Genomic DNA, 22,169 nt, shown 5'->3' with positions numbered 1-22,169 from the left:
GTCTGCCTGGGCATGAAGACCAAGGCACAGGCTGCTGTAGGGGAACCAGCCCACACTCAGTGTCAGCCTTGAAGAAGAGAAGGGTTATCCCTCCTTCAGTCCACTTAGTTTTGAACTGGAGTCCATAATCCAATGTAGATATTTTAAAAGGGCAGTATGCATCCTGGTACTTGTATTTTCCCCCTTTCAGTGAATAATTTTCTTTTGCAACCCAGAAAACATGGCATTTATTCTTTCTTCCCTTTTGCCTTCTTAGTACTGAGACTGGGCTAAGGATAGTTCTCTTAGTATAATGAGTATTTTTGTTTGTTTGCAGGCTGTTTCCCCCATTCCCTGCACACATTCTGCTGTCAAACAGGCAAACATCAATACTGTGTTTTGGTGTCTGAAGTGCAAGATCAGTAGGAGAACAGTATGAGACTTTCCTTTGTTGAATGCAGGCTAGGGAAAGGAGCTGTCTTCAGGCAGCCAAGTGAATGTAAATTGAACAAGATTTTTTAGAACTAATCATTTATGAACTGGCCAGAGGGTGTCTCTGAAAAGGAGAAGTTTACTATTGTTCTCCTACTTTACTGGTATTACTGAAAAGAACAAAAGAAAAAAAAATGTCTAGCATCCTGGAATTTTTGGAGTCTAAGAGTTGCAGCATATGGTGTCTTTCTGCAACGCCAGCTCAGGGCACTAGGAGTGACCAGGATCCATTTCTGTGCTTGTTCTTCCAGACTTCATCCTACAGCCTGTGAAGAGGGGAGCATATAAAATTCACATATCCATCCCTTCTATTTTGAGAGAATAACAGACTTTTAAAGGGTACTTCCTGTACTGTGTTTATTACTAGGTTTGGGCTTTTGATGAAGAAGTGGTAAGAAATTTGGCACTGATTTAATATGGTGCCTCAGGTGCTGAATCCAGCCAGAACAAGAATTCCTGAATGGCACTTAGACAAGGACATGCATATTGTTACTACAAAGCCTAATGGAAGGAAAAGAACATCTTGGGTGAACATAGGAAATTATTTTAAGTGGGGAGGTCAAAAGAGCTTAATCCTTTAAACAGCAAAATGTCAAGTGTTGTGCAGAAGACTCGTTCCCTCTCTCCTTCCTGTAAGTGTAGCTTGTGTCAACAGATATTTCTGTTTTGCTTTTTCCTTAAAGTGTTATGAAGAAAAGCTCAGAAAAAGGCCTCTGATCCAGAAGAATTACAAAAATAATTAATAGTGTCTAACAACCATAGCTTTTAAAAAGAGGATAAGTAGTGCTTCCTGTCTATGGTGTAGGAGTGTAAGTGTAAATCATTGAAAACACAGAAATGTTAGTAGTAGGTGGCCTGAGTTCTAGATCTTGCTTAGCCTTTGTGGAGTCAAATCTATCCTTACCACTTTTCAAAACTCACAGGCTGATTTTTGGGTGCAACACTTTTTTTTATCAGCAGCTTAGGCAAAAATAAGTCTATATGAATCCTACCCAAAAAGTCATAAGTTTCTTGAGAAGATGAAATTTTTGATTTTACTTAATAACTCCACAAAAGTTTATGCCAAGCCTTGTGGCTTACAACTTCAGTGTCACTGAGCTCTGTGTCAGAAATACTTTTGACCTCTCAGTTTTGTAACAAGAAATCTGCAGTCTTGCTGATGAAAATGTTCTCTAGTTTATAGTGAAATCAGTCAAAATGGATACATCTTTCATGTCTTCTTACTATCTGAATTTTTTGTTAGCATGTATTTTAATATTATTATAATCTCCATGAGGGAAATTATTATAATTGTCAGCCTTGAATATTTTGGAATGAGACTAACAGCTTTTGGAGCATTTAACAAACAGTGGGCTGGTAGGATAGAAGTTCTTGATCATAAAAGTGATTATGTCCAACAGTTTAACTATAAAAATGAAAAGATCTTGGACTCTTTAACTGCCAAATAGTCTCAGTGCTAATACTGAAACCTTAAGATTTCTTTGAGGGCTCCTGCTTTGCCCCAGTGACTTGTGTTTCACTCATAATAAACATTTTCCTTTTGGACACCTTTGCTGCCAGAGCCAAAAGCTGCAAGTGAGAATAGCTTTTGCTTTCTACGGGGTCCTGTGTTTTAGTGGGGTTGTCTTTGCAGGCAGACTGGAAAGGAAGGCTGCAGGAACTGTGAGTTCTGTCTGTGCTTTAGACCATAACTGATGATGAAGTCCTTACCAGAGCACGTAGTTTTTGAAGCAGGATTGGGGGGACAGCAGTATAAAGTTCCTTGTTTCTTTAGAGCCATGTTTCCCAGACTGGCAGGTGCAGTTGGTGTAGGAATGACCTAGAGACTTTCTTTGTTATTTTAAATTCAGAAGTCTTTGTGCAGTGGAATGTTAATCTTAGACTGAAGAAAATTACATCACAAGGATGAGATCTCTGTGGTTCTTAGAAAGCACAGATGACAACAGAGGAAGAAAATATCTGCCAAGGCTAATAGAACAGGGAAAGAATATACTTGCTCCTAATATGATTTATCATTTCAAAATACTAGTAACAAAAATGCCTAAAAAAGGTGTACTGAGACATGGCATTAGGGTCTTCTATCCTATGAATGCCCTGTCTAATGATAGTCTCAGTATCCTTAGAGGAGAGTGCAGAATACCTTCCTTTTTTCCCTTAGATCTACACAATTGCTATTCTATATAATGAGTATCTGGAAAAAGAAATAGGAAATTTTATGGGAGAAGAAGGAAAATACACAGACATGATCTTTTGTCTTTTCCTTTCCTCTGTCTCTTCATTCTTTGCTCCTTTGCTTCTGTCCTTTCTTTAGAGACAAAGGAACAAAATCATTTAGTTGTAAATATATGTCATTGGGGAATGTTTTAATTTCTTGGATATACAAGATGTACAGATAAAGAAAACCCATTTGCAGAGTGCACTGAAGACACCATACAGTGACTATGAGACAGGGGTTACAGGGGCAGTCCTTTGGCCTCTGTCGGCTCCAGGGTCCCTGAAGAAAGAGGTCCAACAACTCATACTTCCACTGCAGAAGTAAGAAGGTAGATGGATCCATTCACTAACCTGCCAAAGTGGTAGCATTCTTATGGTCAGTAAAGCATAGAAAAGCAGAGGCAGGAAAAACACCAAAGAAACACTGTGGTTGCCTGTTCACGAGTGAAAATCCTAAGCAAGAAAAGCATTTGTAACTAAAGCAGAGGGTGTCTAGTTACAAGAATAGTTGAGAGACAGACAAATAACAGGATATGGCTGGTAGAATAAATAGATGAGGAGTCCACAGACATTTCCATGAGTCACCACTGGGCTGCACACGGTAACCAAAATGGCGCAGAGAAATGATTCAAGGGGTTGCAAGGGAAGTGAATGCAGAAGAAATAAAAAGGAGGATGAAAGCGTTGCAAGGCTGAGGAGACAGGGAAATTGATGAGATGGAATGATGTCATGGAGAGATACCTTTCTTGGCCAGACATGTGGAAAATTGAGGTACATAGATCATAGTTCTGTTTATGATCTGCTGCCAGCAAATGCTTGTTTACAGCACTGAGGTTTAATATGACAGCTGTACCATAATATGACAGGAAACTTTATTTCACAGTAAGTCTGATTGGTCTGGCAAGAGATCATGTCTGGTAGCTATGGAGGTCTGAAGAGACTTTTTAAATCTAGTACAAATTTGAAAACAACTGAAGTGGAAAAAGAATAATATATCTTTCTTTTTTAAATTTATGGTACTGAAAAAGAAAGATAATTTTTTTTCTGAGAATCATTGCTAGAAGCTGGTGGAAGCAAAAAAAAATCAAATGCGCAACTTGGAATTCAAAGTATATTTTAAAATGAAGGATTTGTTTTATCCTTACCAGGAGTAAAAAACTAGAATGAACCTGAGTCTACTGTTACCATGTAAGTGCCTGAAATGAAATAAACAGTTTTCTGACTTAATGGCTATCCCCAGGCAATAAGAGAGGATCTTGCACATTAAAGACTGAAAGGAATGAATAGATCAGAAAGAAGTACAGTAGATCCTGACACAGCCTAAGGTACAGCATGTACCATCTCTGAACTGAGATGTGAAAGATACATGCAGAAGGAAAATTCCTTTTATTTCCAGGGATTATCAGTAATATGAGACAGAAATACATTGCAAGTCAGACAAGGGCAAAAAGAACCCTTGATACCTCTAGAAACACTGGTTTTATTGTGTCTGGATCATTAAAGGTGCATTATTTAATGCTTGTCTAAAACTTTTGTTAGCTCCTCTTCAGTCAGATTTATGATTTTATTATTCTGTGATTTTCTATTCCATGGCTTCAATGCAGCCCTGGATAGTTACCAGGATAAACTTTAAATCCAACAGGAGCTGTGCCTGTTTATTCCAGGGTTGAAAAGCACTCTCTAGCTCTGACTCTAAGCTGAATAACTCTTGCAAACTTGCAGCACAGCTCTATATGAATTACTGTTTGGTTTTTTGTTTGTTTGTTTGTTTGTGTTTGTTTCTGTTCTGAAGTAAAACAAGGAATGAGAAATAAAAATAAATTGAAACCAACCAGGTTCTAAGGTCTTTCTTTGGCAAGAATAAAATACTGATGTTCTGACACAGAATGTTCCAATTTGGCACAAACAAAACCATTAAGGTATTTGAAAGAAAAGCCAAAGAAATAAAGCATTAGCTTCATAAAATATGTATTAGCTTCATAAATTCATTCTTTAGCTCCATAGGTTCAGGGATCAGATTTCTCACCCTCATTAGGGCTGGCTGAATTCTTTCCTTTCTTCCATGCTCAATATCCTTCTAGAGCACCCCAATCTCCAGCCTAGTAGGACAGTTCTAGTTTGAGCTTTCTCTATAATCCCTGTTGATATTCTTCATTCCATTAGAGATAAAGATAAACGTATATTCTTTATATCATAGTGTGAATGAGGGCAAATTGTTTGGTTACTTTACACCAAGAAAATAAGTGAGCAGGTTTCAGTTCCCTCAGGCAGAACAATGGAATTTAATTTGCATCTCTAGTATCCTGAGTATTCCTGAAAAGTTCTGACAAGCTTTGGTTCTTGACCTTTTCTGTGAGTGGGAAACATTATTAAAACCTTTCAATACAACTGTACTTAATTTTTTATTTAAATTCAGGCAGATTGAAATCCTAGTTTCACCAATTAATATTCACTAGGAAAAAAAAAATCTACCCAGCTAGTGTTGAGAGGGAGTAAATTCTACCCAGATGACCTTTAAAAATCTCTCCAAGTTCAATTTTAGTGGGAACACACTGGTCTTGATACCTCCTTCATCTCCAAGGTCTCTTTCACTATAAAAATAGGAAAGGGGAGATGATGGCTTTCCTCTTCCTTAGTATTCTCTGGGATTATTTATTTTTCCTGATCCTTTTAGCCCTTTCACTGTTGGTGAAGCTAGAGGGTGCTACCTTGCCATGGGGCTGAGGGGAGGATTGTGATACCACATGTTTTAAGATTACTAGACTATCCTAAATCTATATAGCTTTATAAAAGAAAATGCTGAAGCTTAATTGACCCATTCCTAATTTCCTCCACAGTTAGCACAGTTTGTTGCACATTCAAATTTAGAGGCAGAGGATGCAAAGAAAATAATCCATTTTGATAGTACTATATGACATCTTTGAAAACTTCAGTGGAAAGGGCCATTCCCCAGCAATCCATAACAGCAGGGATCACTATGAATATTTATTTTATATTGCCAGGCAGGATCTGCAAGGAGCATTTAGAAATCAGAGTGGTCCGTTTCTTTCAGATGGCCTTTGGTGGGTGAATATTTTTCCCTGAAAGAAGTTTAGGTAGAGGAGGAATCACAAATAGCTACCTTTGCAATCCTCCTGTGCATAAAGAATAATAAGTATGCAATGTCAAGCAGTCTAATGGAAGAAAAAATGAAAATTCATAGAGTTAGAGGATAATCCAGGTGGGAAGAAACTCTAGGAGGTTGCTAATCCAACCTCTTGTTCAAAGCAGGGTCAGCTAGGAGGTCACACCAGGTTGCTCATGGTTTTATCCAGTTAGATCCTGAAAATGTGCAGTCCCCCAGAAACCTGCTCCATTGCTTTGCCATTCTCAAATTGTTCAAGTTTCTATTTCCATGATTTAAGCACTGTCCTGTTGCAATTGATGTTCATTCTCTCTCGGCCTGCTGGTCTCTGTCTTCTTGATGACCTTGTCATAGGTCCTAGAAGGCTTGTTTGTAGGATCCCCTTAATATTTTTCTTATTTAACTTTAGGAAGCTTAATTAAAAGTTTCCTTTTCAACTTTGTTTTAGTTTCCTCTTGCATGTGCATATGGCATGTGCTACCATAGAGTGTCTAATTACCTGAACAAATGCCTTCTTCAACAAATGACTTCTTTCTTAAGATTTCATCCTCATTTACCCAAAAGGATGGATGGCATCTTACTTAAAATGTAGGAACTTTTAAAATTTTTATCCTGGATTGTTCAGCATGCACTCTTATTCTTTGTTTGCAGCACACTCTTAAAATTAGCCTCCTAAGAAGGTTTTTATCATTATCATTAATTCTGGTAGTATTGACTGTAAGGCTTGTGCAAGAATTGGAATTCGTATTACAAGAAATTGCATAGAGTACTCCTGCATTTTTTATTTCTGATTAGGAAAGCAAACAATGAAAACAACAAAAAAAAATGTTCCTGCAAAACATTTTCAAATTAGAAATTGAGCCATTTATGTTGAGCAGCTCAAACTGAACAAAAATGTACTACTTAGATTACATGATTTGTTTCCATTATTTTGAACTTCAGATACCAGGTGGGCTGGAAGTTTATTATGCCTATTTTATAAGTAGGAAATTGAAGGAAAGAATAAGAAATTTTTAGGACAACTGTCTATTTTATATTTCTACACTTATACAACTAAGAACATTGTTAAACAGAAAGTCCTGGGCCCTTGTCCACTTCTGAATAAAGAGGTCAACATTTGTGAACCTTAAGGAGACTTAGGTCTCCTTATGGAAACTTAGTGATACTGTAGAAAGAAGGTTCTTGATTTTTCTCTTTTAATCCTTGAGGATTTTCACAGCATCTTGACTTAATTACATTTCCAGCTGTTTTGGAGAACAGAGCGCAGCTCATACATCTGCTGGGAAGGAGAGCTGCCAAAAGTTGACACTCTGCTTACAAGTCCAGAACAAAACTAAAAATAAGTGATGGTTAACTGATTTGATTAGCCTGCTCCCAGACACAGTAGGCTTTGAAGGAGAACACACAGAGGGGGCCAGTATCTCTGCTCAGAACATCCATATCCTCTGCAGTGGTGGTGACATGTGGCACGACATGGACTGCAGCTCCCCAGGAAATGTATCCCTGACACATCAGATTTAGCTTTTAAGGGTGGATGTAATTCTGTTTCTGGGGGCTATAGAGTCACCAGGGGTCTCTCACCAGGGGCCCAGGTTAGATGTGCTCCTGGCTGGCAGTGCGTAGGTGCTATGAAGATGTTCAAAATCCAACTGGACACAATCCCAGGCAATGGGCTGCAGTCTCTGTAAAGCAGAGACTAGATGATCTCCAGAGGTGCCATCCAGCCTCAAATGATCAGGATTCTGGAATTTTGTAACTTTTTATCTCTGAATTTGACATTTCAATAAACTGTCTACAGACAACAAAATGAGTGGTGCTTGATTTCATTACAGCTCTTTCCTTCTGTATCCCTTTTAAAATATGTGGAGGTGTTTGGAGGTTTCTCCATATATTCTGAAGCATAGATCCTGAACACTACCACTACTGAGGACCTCCATGGAGTTATGCTCAGGCCAAAGTAAGATGTCTACACAGTCCATAGTGCCATCAATGTTCTCAGTAAGAGATGGTGGAAAAAGGATATCATAAAGTCATGCTACCCTTGCTGCACCTTTGCTGCACCAGCTTCCTGCAATGCAGCAGTTGTCAGTGTTTTTCCTTGAGATTTTATGGTTCTTAATTGTCTTTTTACCCATACACTTATCAGTCACTTTGAACCAATTTTACCTTTCTGGATTCCACAACATCCTGTAGCAATGATTCCACAGCACATTTTTGACTACATTTGTTTGCTTTAAAGTTGCTGCTTAAGTTTTCATTTGCTCATTCCTGTGTTGTGACTAGTGAATAATGACTCCCTCTTCATGTCCTCCATGATGCTTATGATTTCATGCACTTTTAAAATATTCACCTAAGGAGTCTTTCTTCTGTGCTAAAGCATACTAATCTATCTTCTTATAAAGCAGCTGTTTCATACTCCTACTCATTTTTGCCATCTCCTACTCTTTAGTCTATTAGACATATCCATTGGCTGGGAAGACAGAATTGTGTGTGATGCTTGAGATATGGACAGACAGAAGCATAGCATATTTTATCTTTTTTTTTTTTTAATTATTCTTTCCTTTTCTAATAATGTGTAATGTTTTGTTTTAGCTATTGAGGAGACATCCTCCTAGAAAAATTAATGTTTCTTCCATGATCCATTTCCTGAGATGCAAGAACTGATCTAGGTAGAGCCTTTTAGTAGATAGTATCTAATTAGAGTTGTTTTTCTCCATGCTTTTACATTCATCTACATTAAAATTTATCTGCAGTTTTCAAATTTGCTAGACCTGTGGCTTTCCTACAGCAATACTCCAGTTTTCTAAGGCAGTGCTTCATCCAGTGCTTCATCCCAATTTCTAAGGCAGTGCCTTGCTATGCTTTGGTTCTGCTACCTCATCATGATGTAATTATGGCCTGCCTGCAGCTGCCTTCTTCAGAGTAAATAATTTGTGGCCATGCCTTTTTCCTGTTAAATTAAAATGCTTCATCTGCATCTTTATCATATGTACCTATTCTGAGTAACCATCTCATTAAAATTTTTGTCACTGACTTATTCCAACTACTTAGGCTACAGAAAATTCGAGCTAATTAATTATATTTTAAAAGTCAAATTTCACTGCAAACTCATGTCTATTGAAAAACATGGTGTAGGCAGACCATGAATAATATATTCCACAAAAATAGACGTATATGATCATCTGTTCAGGCATGGTTACTGTCCAGTATTGTAGTCTCAGAGAAGGCAGAATGGCTACAAAAAAGCCTTCATCATAAACAATTATATTTACCTGTACTTCCCTTATGGCTGTGTATTCTTCTGTTGTAAGCACTGGGTCTTTCAGACACCTTCCTGTATATGTATTCTTTGTAGTTTTTGTAAGTCAAATAGCCTTAATGAAAGCAACTGTTCTTTTTAGATCAACAATAAAGTTTTGCCCTACTCTCAGATTTTTTATTCCGTAAATCATCCTTATACCCATCCTGTGAAGCATTTCTTTATTCTGTACTAGCTTGGCATTCATTATCTTGGTGCTTTCAAATAAAATCTCAAAAGTACTGAGAGCCTTGCCTTACAATAAGGTCTAGGAATACACTGTTCTGATCCTCCAGGACTATTTTTTGTAGGATCTTGTTCCTAACAATAGTGCCAGGAATAATAGTCCTCATTTTCACCTGAAAGCAGACCACATTTTTAATCAGATTCACAGGACATAACATACCTCTTGACATAGCTTCATTGCACTGTCAAAATGCTCTGAGTGTGTGTGCAACCACTAATTCTTTCCCCACTTGGCATTCAATTTGCAAATCATACATTTGTAGCTGAAAAAAAACAAAAAACCAAGCCCTATTCTTAGCGGCAGCAGAATGGTTTGCCAAGCCCCTTTTGGCACTGTCAACATGTGGTTTATGGTCAGTGTCAGCTAATGGTGGCCTCCCATAAATAAAGACATGAAACATTTTTCACTCATGGACCGAGACCATAGCCACTTTCTTTATTTTCATTTATTGGAAGCTTGGTTTTACTTCATTCCTATGATGATTATTCTATGGGGATTTTTAAGTTTTAACCACACCATTGTGCAATGCTTTCCTCAGAGCCATCAGTGAATAAACTTGTTTTGCATTAATCATCATAGCAACTCAGGACTGAAATCTCATCAACCCTTTTAATCTCTTCCTTTATTTAAGGGCCAGAATGAGAGATTTTTCTCTATCAAGATACCAATTTACTACAGCCTGGTTCACTAAGCAGAGAAAAAAAACCCCTTTTATCTACCATTTCTTTAAATATTCCACTTGTTTCTTGATATGAGAGTTTTAGTGTAAATATATAGCATCTTGAAGTTGTCATCTAAGTTCTTTTTCTGCACTGAATTTCACCTGCCTGGATAGTTGTTGGTTCTTCCTTTTGGTGTGTGGTTCTGAATCAAAGATCCTACTTCCCTATCTTCTTGTCTCAGACTTAGAAGTTTTGTGGGATTGAGGGGATTTTTCAAGTGGAGTACAGAGAAGATAGATATGAACTTCCTTCTCCTTTGAACAGAATCTTAGAACAGGTTTGACAAAGCAGGTTCCCCTGCCATTTCCAGTGAAGGCATCTGTTGGATGAAACCAAGGGGTTTGGCCCATTTCTCATGTGATCTTTACTATTAAATGAACATGATTTCTATACTCTGCAAAATGGAGTGTAAACTCATCACACAATAAGGAAACTGGGAAGAGATAATGAAAAGATATTTCTATCATAATACTCCTTTTGCTTTTTCCCACACACAAGTATACAAGGTTGACACCACAGGAGCAAATAAAAAATCTGCTGCAAAGACATGGTAAAGCGAGCTGCAGACTTGCAGCAGGAGAGTAGCCCATGGCAAGAGGAGATGGACAGCAAAGTTAAAAAGCCAAAAGCTGGCTGGTGAATGAGTTCAGCAAGAAGCAGAATGGGCCATTCCTGGGGAAGGGAAGTGATGCCTCAAGGCACATGAGGGACACTGACTACCCTGAATATAAACACTGGATTATGGCTCTCTGTTTTCTCCTGTCTGTAAGGTTGTTGCTGGGTTTTTTTCCTCAGAGCAGATGTTTGCTTTTGGCAACACCTTGGCTTCTGCTCCTCTGACCATGTTAGAAGTCCTGTGTCCCATTAGCTCTCAGGCTTACTGTCCATTTGTCATCACTGCCCTATCAATCTTGTTTGAGCTATCAGTATGGTGGTGTTTGCTGTTCCTCCTCTGTGTATGTACCCCAGAAATGTGTGTCCAAGGTTTTGTATCTTCTTTTCCATATGCTTAACATTGGCAGTGCTGTTTGGAAAAGAGTACACAGCTTTTTGTGTCATTTCCTTGTGGAATTTCATTTTGAGCTCTTGTATGCTTTTCTATCCTGGCTCACTCTCTTTTGCATATCTTGTTGGGCTTAGGTGTCCTAAAGAATGTCATTCTGTCAGGTAGGCTCCTTTCCTTGTGAAAATCTAGTGGCTTTGTTCAGAGGTTAATTTTGGGACCTCCACAAGAGTCCTGGGGCATTCTGTCTTGCATGTAAATTCAAAATTTATCATTTATTATGTGGTTTTGTTAGTGCCGTATACCTTCCAAGCTACAACCTTCAGCTGTCACCCTTTGTTCAACTATTTTTACTTCTTTTTACTCCTTAGTGTATTGAAACCTGTTTCTCTGAAGTTTCATCATCATATGGAGATAAAGACGAGAAATGGCAGAAGAAAATGTCAAAGTGAAATTATGCAAAATCAGTAACTACACTGTTGTTTCTGTAACACATATGCAATGAACGTGCTACTACACTGCACTGACTGTACATAATTTTAGCTTTCCTGAATTTTTTTCAATTACTATTGCTCAGACTTTCCCAAAAATGCCACTTTCAGAAATTCGAAATATGACTAATATCAGCTTTCAGACTCTGACATCTATGAAGAAACATGTCTAAAGAAAGGGCTGATTTTAATAGAAATTGTTTTAGTCTATGAGCTGTTTAAGCATTGACTGGAACCTGCTGTCTTTTTTTACTGTCCCTTAAAATTATATTTCAATAAACTTCTACATCTAAGACTGCAAGATGGAAAGAAAATTAAATTTTGACCTACCAAGTGATGCTGAAAGAATATGTTTCCTGTGTGTGAGCATGAAAAGAAAATATCTGTTGCCTGCTTCCTCCTCCAACACAGACCTAAATGACCCACTCTCCCACCTCAGCATCTTAGCACAGAATATGAATCAGTTTCTATTTCTGAAGGGTAGTCATGTATTTTCCATCACTCAGCACCACAATTTGCCTCTTCATAAACCTGCACATGTTGATTTGGAATATGGGATTACAGAACATTTTGGTTAGAAGGAACCTTTAAAAGTTATCTAGTCCAGACTCCCCTGCCATGAACAGGGTCATCTTTCAATACATTGGATTGATCGAGATCACATCCAATGTGACCTTGAGCATGTCCAATGATCATGGAATCATAGAATGGCTTGGGTTGGAAGGGGACTTTGGAGATCATCTAATTCCAAGCCCCTGCTATGGGCAGGGACACCTTCCACTAGACCAGGGTGCTCAGAGACCCATCCAGCCTGGCCTTGTGCACCTCCAGGCGTGAGGCATCCACAAGTGCCAAATGCAGGCAACATATTCCAGTGCCTCACTGCTCTCACAGAAAAAACTTTTTTCCTAATATCTTAATTTAAAGGTATTTTCTTGCAATTTAAACCCATTCTCCTTTGTCCTGTCACTAAATGCCCTTGCAAATAGTCTTGCCCCATTTTCTTGTAGGTTTCCTCCAGGTACTGGAAGGAAATTATGGGGCATTCAAAGCTTCTTTGGACAAGCTGTATGTTTCCATTCTTACCCTAAAGACATTCATATTTAATTTTTATTGGTGTTTTTCCTTGACCTGAGTAAAGCAACTCTTCTTATTCAGGCTGGGAGCTTTGCTTCAGAGGAGCAAAGTTCTCCATCCAGTCAGTTCGCCACCCACAGACAAACTGACTGGATGAGAACTTTGCTTCCATATAGCAGACCTGTACTGGGATCAAAACCCTCCTTTGGCCTTTGCAGAAAAACAGGCATTGAACAACACCAGGAGCAGAAGGTACTCTAACTTTCCACAGCACCTATTAGTAGAGAAAAACCTTCCTACCCCAAGTTTAACCGCTAAAGGGTGTCTGCAACCTGACACCCTTTACCACTGGGAAATTCATGTTCTGCAAACACCCTCACAGCTTCCTTGGGAATGATGTTCAGCAATTGCAGCACATTCCAAGGTCTCCCAGGCCAGAGGGCTCCCTGGCACGTGTGGGTCTGGGGCTGTCACTGCACTGCAGGGCTGCACTGTAGATAAAGCTAGCTGGGAGCTCTGGGCACAGATGGCTCCCAGGTACCATGTCCTACACACTGGTGTGGCTGCCTGCACTTGGTTTCCTCTATGAGACAGTGCTTGACTTTTTTTCTGCATTTCTCCCTTGGAAATTACCTCTTTCCATTGCATAGATCAGCCAGTCTTCTAAGCCACAGGTACAGAGTCAGTGGCTGATTGTGAGCTGCCACGGCCTCCTCTCAATCTGTTATTGTTTGAACATCTGCTTGTTTAAAAAACCCCTGCTTGGTCTAATTGCAACTTTGGGCAGCATCTTGGCACAGTGCACTCTTGAGGTTTGATTTTGTCTATTTTGTCTATTTTTGTCTTCTGTGGAATGATTTTGCTCCTTTCCGAGGTCTTTGGAAACATCTCAAATCCCTGCCACACGAATTAATGCAAAGATCAGAGAATGAGACATTCTCCCATTCCAAAATTTCTGAGTGCTCTTTTTTGGTTGGATAAACTCAAGCTCCTCATACGCAGTGGAGCTGAGCCAGCTGACACCACTTGTGAATCTGGCACTTTGCATTTAGACAAAAATACTGTTTTATGCAGAATCTATTTTTTACTTCTAAGAAAAGAGTCCAGGAACTGCAATCACAAAGGAGCTTTACAATCCTGGATTAGATATGGTATGTTTCTGGAGGCACTTTGACCCAATGGGCTGAACAGCTGATGCTTTCTTCTTAAACCCGCCCCACTAGACCTCTGCATGGGGTACACTAGGGCTGGGGAAGCCTACATGAGCAATACTTCACCCATTTGGCTTCCCAAAATATAAGTCAAGACAGCAGATGCAGACCCCTCAGTTGTTATCATCCTAACTTGTTCAGCACTTCTGTGATTACCCCGGTATTGGACATGTGTGAGAGAAATATGACTTGTATCATCACACTCAACTGCACGGGGCAGGGTGGAAATATTTATATCTCCTGTGGGTCTTGTTCAACGTACCTGGAGGAACTCAATGCGCAGTAGTGCAGAGAAATAATGAGGATGAAATTCTTGTCCCTGGTGAATCAAAGCATCCCAACAGATAAGGGGATACAAGGATGCCAAGTGTGATTGCATTTTAAATATAAAATAAAATTACAGCAATATTTAGACTCTCCCTCAGGTAGATAAGCATGTGATCACTAGCCTGTGAAATACTCATTGCCAGTCCTGGATTCAGTCACATGTATGTATTCTCTCTTAGCAACCATAAAAGGTCTTTCTCTTTTTTAACATTTAATTTAATTTAATTTAATTTAATTTAATTTAATTTAATTTAATTTAATTTAATTTAATTTATGTTTTTGCCATTACTGTAGTTGTATACATTGATGAAGAATAGCCTCAAATGATGGGGAGTTAGGGAACTAACGGCAGCATGATTTTAAAGCAGTGATATATCTTTCATGAATCTGTATTTTGAAACAATGTTTGACATGTATAATTTTCAGTTGGGTAGCTCACCAATAATTCTTTTTCCCAGAATTTAAGTCCATTCTTCTTTGTTTACACTGAAAATATTCTACATTCCCCAAGTACAGAAAGCTACTCTAACTATAAAGCCTTAAAGTTGTAGCTTTTTCTTTTTTGTCACTTCTAGCAGTAAGAAACTCTTATTTATGACTTTAATATAAATTTCTTCCCTAGTGTATTTGTCATTGAGGCCATGTCAAAATTCTTGGTTTAAGTCACAAAATTTCTTTATTCCCAAAGACATTTTTCTCTATCAGAATTTTGTCTATTTTTCACCCTTAAAAATGGAACTTGAGGTTTTCTTGATACTGTGTGAATTTTCTTCATCTTTAGAATTCTTTTCAGTGACTGTGATCCCTCTTGGATTTTATGTATGTGCTTTATTTTGAACTTAAGATGAACCCAAAGAGACTCCAGTTTGTCTGAGAAATGGGTGGGATGGACAAGAAAGGATTTGTGCCCCTTTTCATTTCTGAAAATTTGGACTGGAGACAGAGAATGACACCTAAGTACAAGCTGCTAATTCAATTTGAGATAGCAGATGGCTCAGATGACTCAAATGTCCTAGGGCATTTAGACTCTATGGCCCTTGCAATGACACTGAATGTCTACGTTCAGGTAACTGATTCCCACCTCAAGGAGGTGGGTTTAAGACAGCTGAAATAAGGTAGCTAAACATGGGTGTTTATGTGTGAGCTAGGTGCCAAGCTTACACTATAGCCAGCAGGGCTCTATTCAAACCAGTAGCTGGAGGCAACCTACCCAAGGCTGCATGCCACTCCATGCTTGTTTTAAATTTTCATTAAGAAGATGTAATTGTTGTGGTTTGACACTGGCCAAACACCAGGCACCCACAAAAGATGCTCGCTGTCTCTTCCCTGCCATAGCTGGGCTGAGGAGAGAAAAAAAATTAACAATGGTTGATGAGTAGAGGTAAGGACTGGGAGAAAACACTTCAAGGGCAAAACAGGCTCAGCTTAAAGGTACAAAGTGAATTTATTACAAACTATTTATTAGAGTCAGAGGAGGATAATGAGAAGTAAAATAAGCCATTATAACCTTCTTTCCCAAATCCCCTCTCTCCCTCCCACTGACAGCACGGGGAGACAGGGTATGGGGGTTTGGTCAGTTCATCACTGAAATTTTCTTGTGCTGCTCTGTGAGAGCAGTCCCTCCCCTGTGAGGCCGTGGGGTCTCTCCCACAGCAGGCACTTCTCCAGGAACTCCTCCAGTGTGGGTCCAACCTCATGAGCAGCGGCCAGACCTTACCTGCTGCAAAAGTGAGTCCCTGCCGCGGGCAAACTGCTGTGACCTGGGTCTCTCTTCCATGGGGTGCAGTCCTCCTGGGACAGGCTGCTCCAGTCTGGAAGCAGGGCCCTCTCTCTCCACTGGGCCTCCTCCAGGCATCCACCTGCTCTGGCGTGGGCACCTTCCCCACAGGCTGCAGGTGGATCTCTGCATCCCCCATGGATCCCCAAGGGCTGCAGGGGCACAGCTGCTTCATCACGGTCTCACCCTGGCCTGCAGAGGAATCTCGGCTCTGGAGCCTGGAGCACCTCCTCCCGTCCTTCTCCACTGACCTTGGTGTCGCCATGTTGTTTGCCTCACGTGTTCTCACCTCCTCCTCTTCTCTAACTAGAAAAAAAACTATGTGTGCCTACTTTGGTTTTTTTTTTTCTTCTTGAAAATGTTATCACAGAGGCATTGCCAGCCTCTCCAATTGGCCCAGCTTCCATCAGCAGAATGTCCATCTCCTGCTGCACAGGGTGGAAGCTTCTAGCAGCTTCTCACAAAAGTCACCTCCGTGGCTCTCCTGCTACCAAACACCAGGCAGTGCAAAACCAACACAGCAATTTATCTTGTATATCACACTGGGGTCAGAAGAAATCACTCCTCAGCCAGAGCTGTGCCAAAGGCAGTGCAGTGTTGTCCTCTTTTCAAACAATGTGGATTTTCACGTACGTTTGTTTGCTGGGGGTCAGGTGGGCTGTAGAATTAGCCAGAGCCACACAAAAGCCTTGCACCAAGAGCCCACCATGCAAGGTCCCATAGCAGAGTCCCACCTGCAGGCTCCACGTCCTTCTTGGTCCTGGCTGTCATGGGTTCCCACACTTCTCCTGCAGCTCAGCAGCAGCACTGTCCCTGGAAAACAGAGCTGGGGGCGCACTGGCACCCAGACACAGGAGATGGAAACATTGTGGGGCGGGCACAGACTCACCACAAGCATGTTTTGCTCTTCAGGATGCTAGGGATACCCAGCTCGGCCTGCCAAGATTTGTATGCTAACAGATCCAAACTCAACAATTATTAAAATTTCAAATATCACTTTTCACTGACACTTGAATTTTGGCACAATTTGAAAAACTAGTTGAGGTGGGAGAGGATCACATCTGGACATTTTTATTATGCAGTCTATCTTTAAATGGGGAATAGTTTGGGTCAGAGCCATGTTAACTACTTCGAGCCTCTATAATATAACCACATCTTAGATGTAAGCCAATGCCATATCTTCCTAGATATATATCAGATATGTGTTTTAAAGTTATAATTATTACTAAGATGCTGAAGATAATGTCCTAACAACCAACTTTTATTCACAAAGAATAACTAATTTCCATAGGAAATGCCTTAAGAAAAGTTAACAGACTAAATCATTTAACAGCTTAATTTTTCTCCTAGGGGAATGTTCAAAACCACTTTTGAGCATCACTCCAATCTATCAATATGCAGTACATTACAGGAATGTCAAGGTTGAATAGTATCTTCTCATTGCTGCAAAAGTAGCAATGGGAAGATATTATTCAGTAAACATTTATGCAGCAGAACTGATTCTGAAAAGCATTTTTCTTGTGTTTTCTGCGTTGTGGACTTTTTCTCTGGAAAGGTGTGAATGGTCTCCTAACATTGAATCACGGCTAACAAAATAACTTGTAAAGAATTGGACTTGGATGCTTTTTTCCTTAATGCATCATGACTGTGACTTATTTCATGGAGAGAAAGGGAAGGAGTTGTAGGAAAGGCATTTCTTCACAACATGGCTGAGATGAGAGCTGTTGGTGTCTAGCCCACAAATGTACATGGGCTGAACAGCAGAAACTACTGGCCTGTACAGAGCTGAAGTCCCTTCCCTGTGGCTGCCCATCATGTCTGGCAACCACCATTCAATGCCACCCCTGCAAATGGTGTTGAAGAACACAGGAGGTTCTGACAGTGCAACCTTAAGCACAAAGACAATGACTTATCTTGCATCGTTCCCAAAGATTGCATTGATATGTGACTCTGTTGGGACCTTTATTGGATTTTTTTCTGTCAGATGGTAGTATTCAAAAGTAGATGAAAGAAGGACAGGATGATGTGTGTTTGAAGAGCAAGGCAGGAGCAAGGAGAGCTACTGTCAAAGATGAAAGAGAAATATTAAAATTCTGTTGAAAACATCCAAAGTTCCCTCCCAAAATTATAAGAAAAAAAATAAGACTGGTATTACACTCTTGTTTTAATAAGTAGTTTGAATGGCTCACTCTTACTTGTGGGGCAAATCAAGTTCATAAGTTACTGATATTTGGGGATAATTGAAATTCCTTTACACTGTGAGGCAGATTAATGTCAGCTCATGTCTGTACTCTTCTTGTAGGTACCAAATTGTCTTTCAGAGTAATTTTCAGAGTTACTGAAAACAGTGTATCTATATACAGGTATCTGTATACCAGTATCTGTATATGGGTATGAGGAGAAATAGCAAAGCTTGATTATAAATAGCATTTATGATTATTTCTTGTACTTGATGATCTGGGTGCAATACAAGTATTATGTGTTTAGTAACAACCCAACACTTCAGCTCCTAAAGAAGTTTCAGAAATAGGTATTATAACCCTGCTCTTCATCTCAAGAGGGATGATTGCCTACTTCAGGTTTTTGTAGTGGCAGCAAAACTTCCATACATAGATTTCTGTTTCTAAATGTCAGGGTGAGATGGTCAGACAAATTCATCCGCAATTTCACTCCGTGAAAAGACCTACAGTATCACCTAGGTCAGGAAAAACACTCTAAATTTAATACATTAGTCAGCCACAGTCCTGGGAAAAGAAATGCACATCTGCTTCTACCAGTTCAATCTGGGGAGAGTTTCTTAGGGGAAAACATGCAAACAATTGTGGCAGCACAACTTTAGCTTTAGATACCTATTTTAACCAACAGCAGTTTATTTTGATGAAAGCACTTAAATAAACTTTGAAGACTGTGATCTCATCTTCATGACTTCTAAAAGAACTGTCATATCAGTTTCCTTTTTTTAGCAGCACTTATTTATATTTTAAAAGGCCTCAGTTAACCTCTCTTCTTTGAGTTACACTCAATCATTTTTCACCCAAAAATTACTAAATACTTAAGTCTTCTTAATGTAGTTATCAGTCTGAAGTCTGATAACCACATCAAACACAGAAGAGAGGAAACATCTGACACCCTTACAGAAAATTAGTAGAAACTGTATAGTAATATTATCCAGAGGACACTTTAAAGACTCCCAAACAAATTTCCTTAGGTAAATCTTTTTCCTTCAGAACAGATATTGTAGGGTTGTTTTGAAACCACTTGGATTATGTTAATACTTTCAGTAGAAAAGCAATAAAGACATATTTTGTATGAGCAAATTCATAAAAAATTCCCAGTACTAAGTTATTTCTAAATGCCTTGAAGGAACAGTGGGGAAAGAAAAGGAAAATAAAGCTAAGAAGAGAAAACAGTCATCTCTATCATGCTGTACCAAGTAAATATTGCACGTTAGATTTCTCAATCTACTGTAGTCATCCTGCTACAGAACTCTGTGTGTGATGGATCCTGCAATGTTCCCCACTTCTGCTGATGCAGGCACCTTTTGGATAGCTGACGTTTTGCTGTCATGGGAGCTGGAGGGCAACTCTGGCAAGCACTAGCACTTTGCAGATGGAACACATCCCCCCCAGAAAATATATTAATCTATCCCTTACTGTAGTTCCCTATTTTAAGTAAATTTTTAGTTCTGATGCCATGAGAGGCTGACCTGAAACAGAGACTAGACTGAGCTAAGAGAAGAAAATAGGTATTTTTGAAAGGCCTTAAAAGGATGCACCTTGGGCAGCACAAGAGCCTGGCCAGGCCATACCCAAGATGGACCTAAAATGGTCACAAAATGGATGATTGGTCACAAGCCAGCACACTTTTATAAGTCTTGGTCCATTTGCATATTGGGTGTAATTGTCCAATTACAACTTCACTTTGTGAAGTCCCATCCTTCTTGTTTTCTCTGTTCATTCTGCTGTTGTTTATGCTTTTTGGGCCTGAAACTTGTAACCAAGGTTGTCCTTTGTCTCAAGCTGGAAAAGGATTGCTTTGTCTACCTACTCTGTGAAGACAGCTTACTAACACTCAATATGAAGTTCAAAGCTACACACATAGGCAGCACAGAATCTAAAAAATATGAGAGCTAAAACTTAAGGCATCATTCCTCATAAGAAGTCACCAGAATATGATTTAGGTATTCATAAACTTCAAATATTTTATCATAAAATATATTCTTATATCTCAGGACCAGAACACTGCACTCTTTTGCTGCCCTGGATAAAATCTTACGTCTTGAAACAGATTGCTGTTTTGCTGTTCAGTTCAAGAGGAAGAAGAATTCTTATACCGAGCTCTTCTTTGTTCTAAAAGTATTGAAATAGTCAATGAAGTAAGGGCTTAATCATCATTTAAAAAGACAACCACAATCTTCAGTCATTAATAACTGAAGCTATACCTTCATAATATAAAAAAATGAAAATTGTCCTTCCACATGTAAGCTCTAACAAATAGATATTCAAAATCCAGAGGAAACAGTAAAATGCAGTGAGTGATTAAACAGACTAACATCTGAGTATCCATTAAAATAAAGGGTTTAAATAAAACCTGCAGATTGGAACAATGCATTCCAGATGCTTTCTTGGTCGAAGAGGAAAATAAAAAATGAGTACACCATTTTTTTCATAAGAAATGAAAATATAGGAGTCCTGTCCCTGCAGCATGGGCAGGAGAATGCCTGAGACAATCACACAGGCTTCTATCTGGTAGAAAATACATGCAGCTGGGGGTGGCTTATCAATAGAAAAGAAATTAATAAAAGAATTGACTGGGAATGTGAGGATATGAGGGTGTCCTCTCTGCTTGCTTTTCCAGTTGGAAGTCTCTGCATCCTGATTTGGAGCCAGCCTGGCATCTGGAACCAATTCAAGAGAAGCATGAAAAGCTTAGAGGAAAAGTCAGTTCTAACCTGGCTGCTATTTCTGGGGGTGACAGTGCCTGTGTCTGCTACCAGCTCACCAGCTTGACATCCACAGGGGCTGTCTGTAGCCCTCACTACCCTTTCTAAACAAAAGGTCTGCAATGCAGAATAGAGAGCAAAAGGAACTGGAAAAACAACCCAGAAATACGGTGTGTTGAAGACCCTGTGCTTCAAGTAAGCAATTCAAAATCCAAATTGAACTCCCCCAAGAAAGAAAACTCACAATTTGCAGTCAGTTTTATTCACTGTCATGAGATTCCTCTGGTAGTCCCTCACAGCCACCTGCCATAGAACAGGGATGGGGGAGTACTTGGCATTCCCTAGGCATGTGGGTTTTGCAGGGTCTGATATTTGACTATACTCTCCATTCTTAATAAATAAAAAGGCTATATATATTTTTAACAAGAATTCTAATCTGTGTGTGCATGTGTTATGTATATAATAATGTGTACATACCCTAAATTATAATATCTAATGCATATTATGCTAATTTATCTACTCTATATATATGAGATGGGAAAAGCATTGCATAATTCTAGAAAACTGTCTAAACCAGCCTTTGAATCACTGCTGATTATTGTTCAGTGATTTAAGAAGTTGAGTGATCCATCACAAGCTGACATTTTTCTTATGCCTTTTGTAGATAGATGCTATCCCTAGGCAAGGCACCTGTAAGATGCCACTGTTATGTGAGGGGTGGCTTATTCCCTAGTGTGCATCAAATCTCTAAGCAGCATCTGCAGAGGAGCAGGCTTCCCAAGCTCATTACTTCATGGAGCCTGCAGAACATCTGCAGGGGCATGGCAGGTCATGCACAGACAGGCACATTCTCTCTCTGGTGCTCCTCACCCCTTGCCACTCATGCATCCATTTGCACCTCTTCATTAAATCATTGCCATTCTCAGCAGAACGACCTGGGAGGCTCAGGGTGCTTCACAGCATCCCCCTGACAGCGTCAGTTCTGGAAAAAGCAGGAACAGTCCATGTAGACAGAGGAATGTAGGCAACTTAGCTCTCAGAGATATTTCACAGAAAGCCTGATTGAGCACAGGCTGCCAGTAAATTACCTCTCTGGAAATCTTTATCTCTAGTCCTGGTTTGCAGCCCACTGGCAGCAGGTAAAGGACAACATTCCCAGCTGGAGATGACAGAGATGCTCTCTCAGATGACACAACACCTTTTCCCTTTCTCTCTTTCCTTCTGCAGAAAGGGAAAACACAGCTGTCAGCTCAGCTCGTGCAAAG

Source organism: Serinus canaria, chromosome 3, assembly GCF_022539315.1.
Source record: "Serinus canaria isolate serCan28SL12 chromosome 3, serCan2020, whole genome shotgun sequence".
NCBI lineage: Eukaryota > Metazoa > Chordata > Aves > Passeriformes > Fringillidae > Serinus > Serinus canaria.
This window is presented reverse-complemented; position numbering follows the sequence as displayed.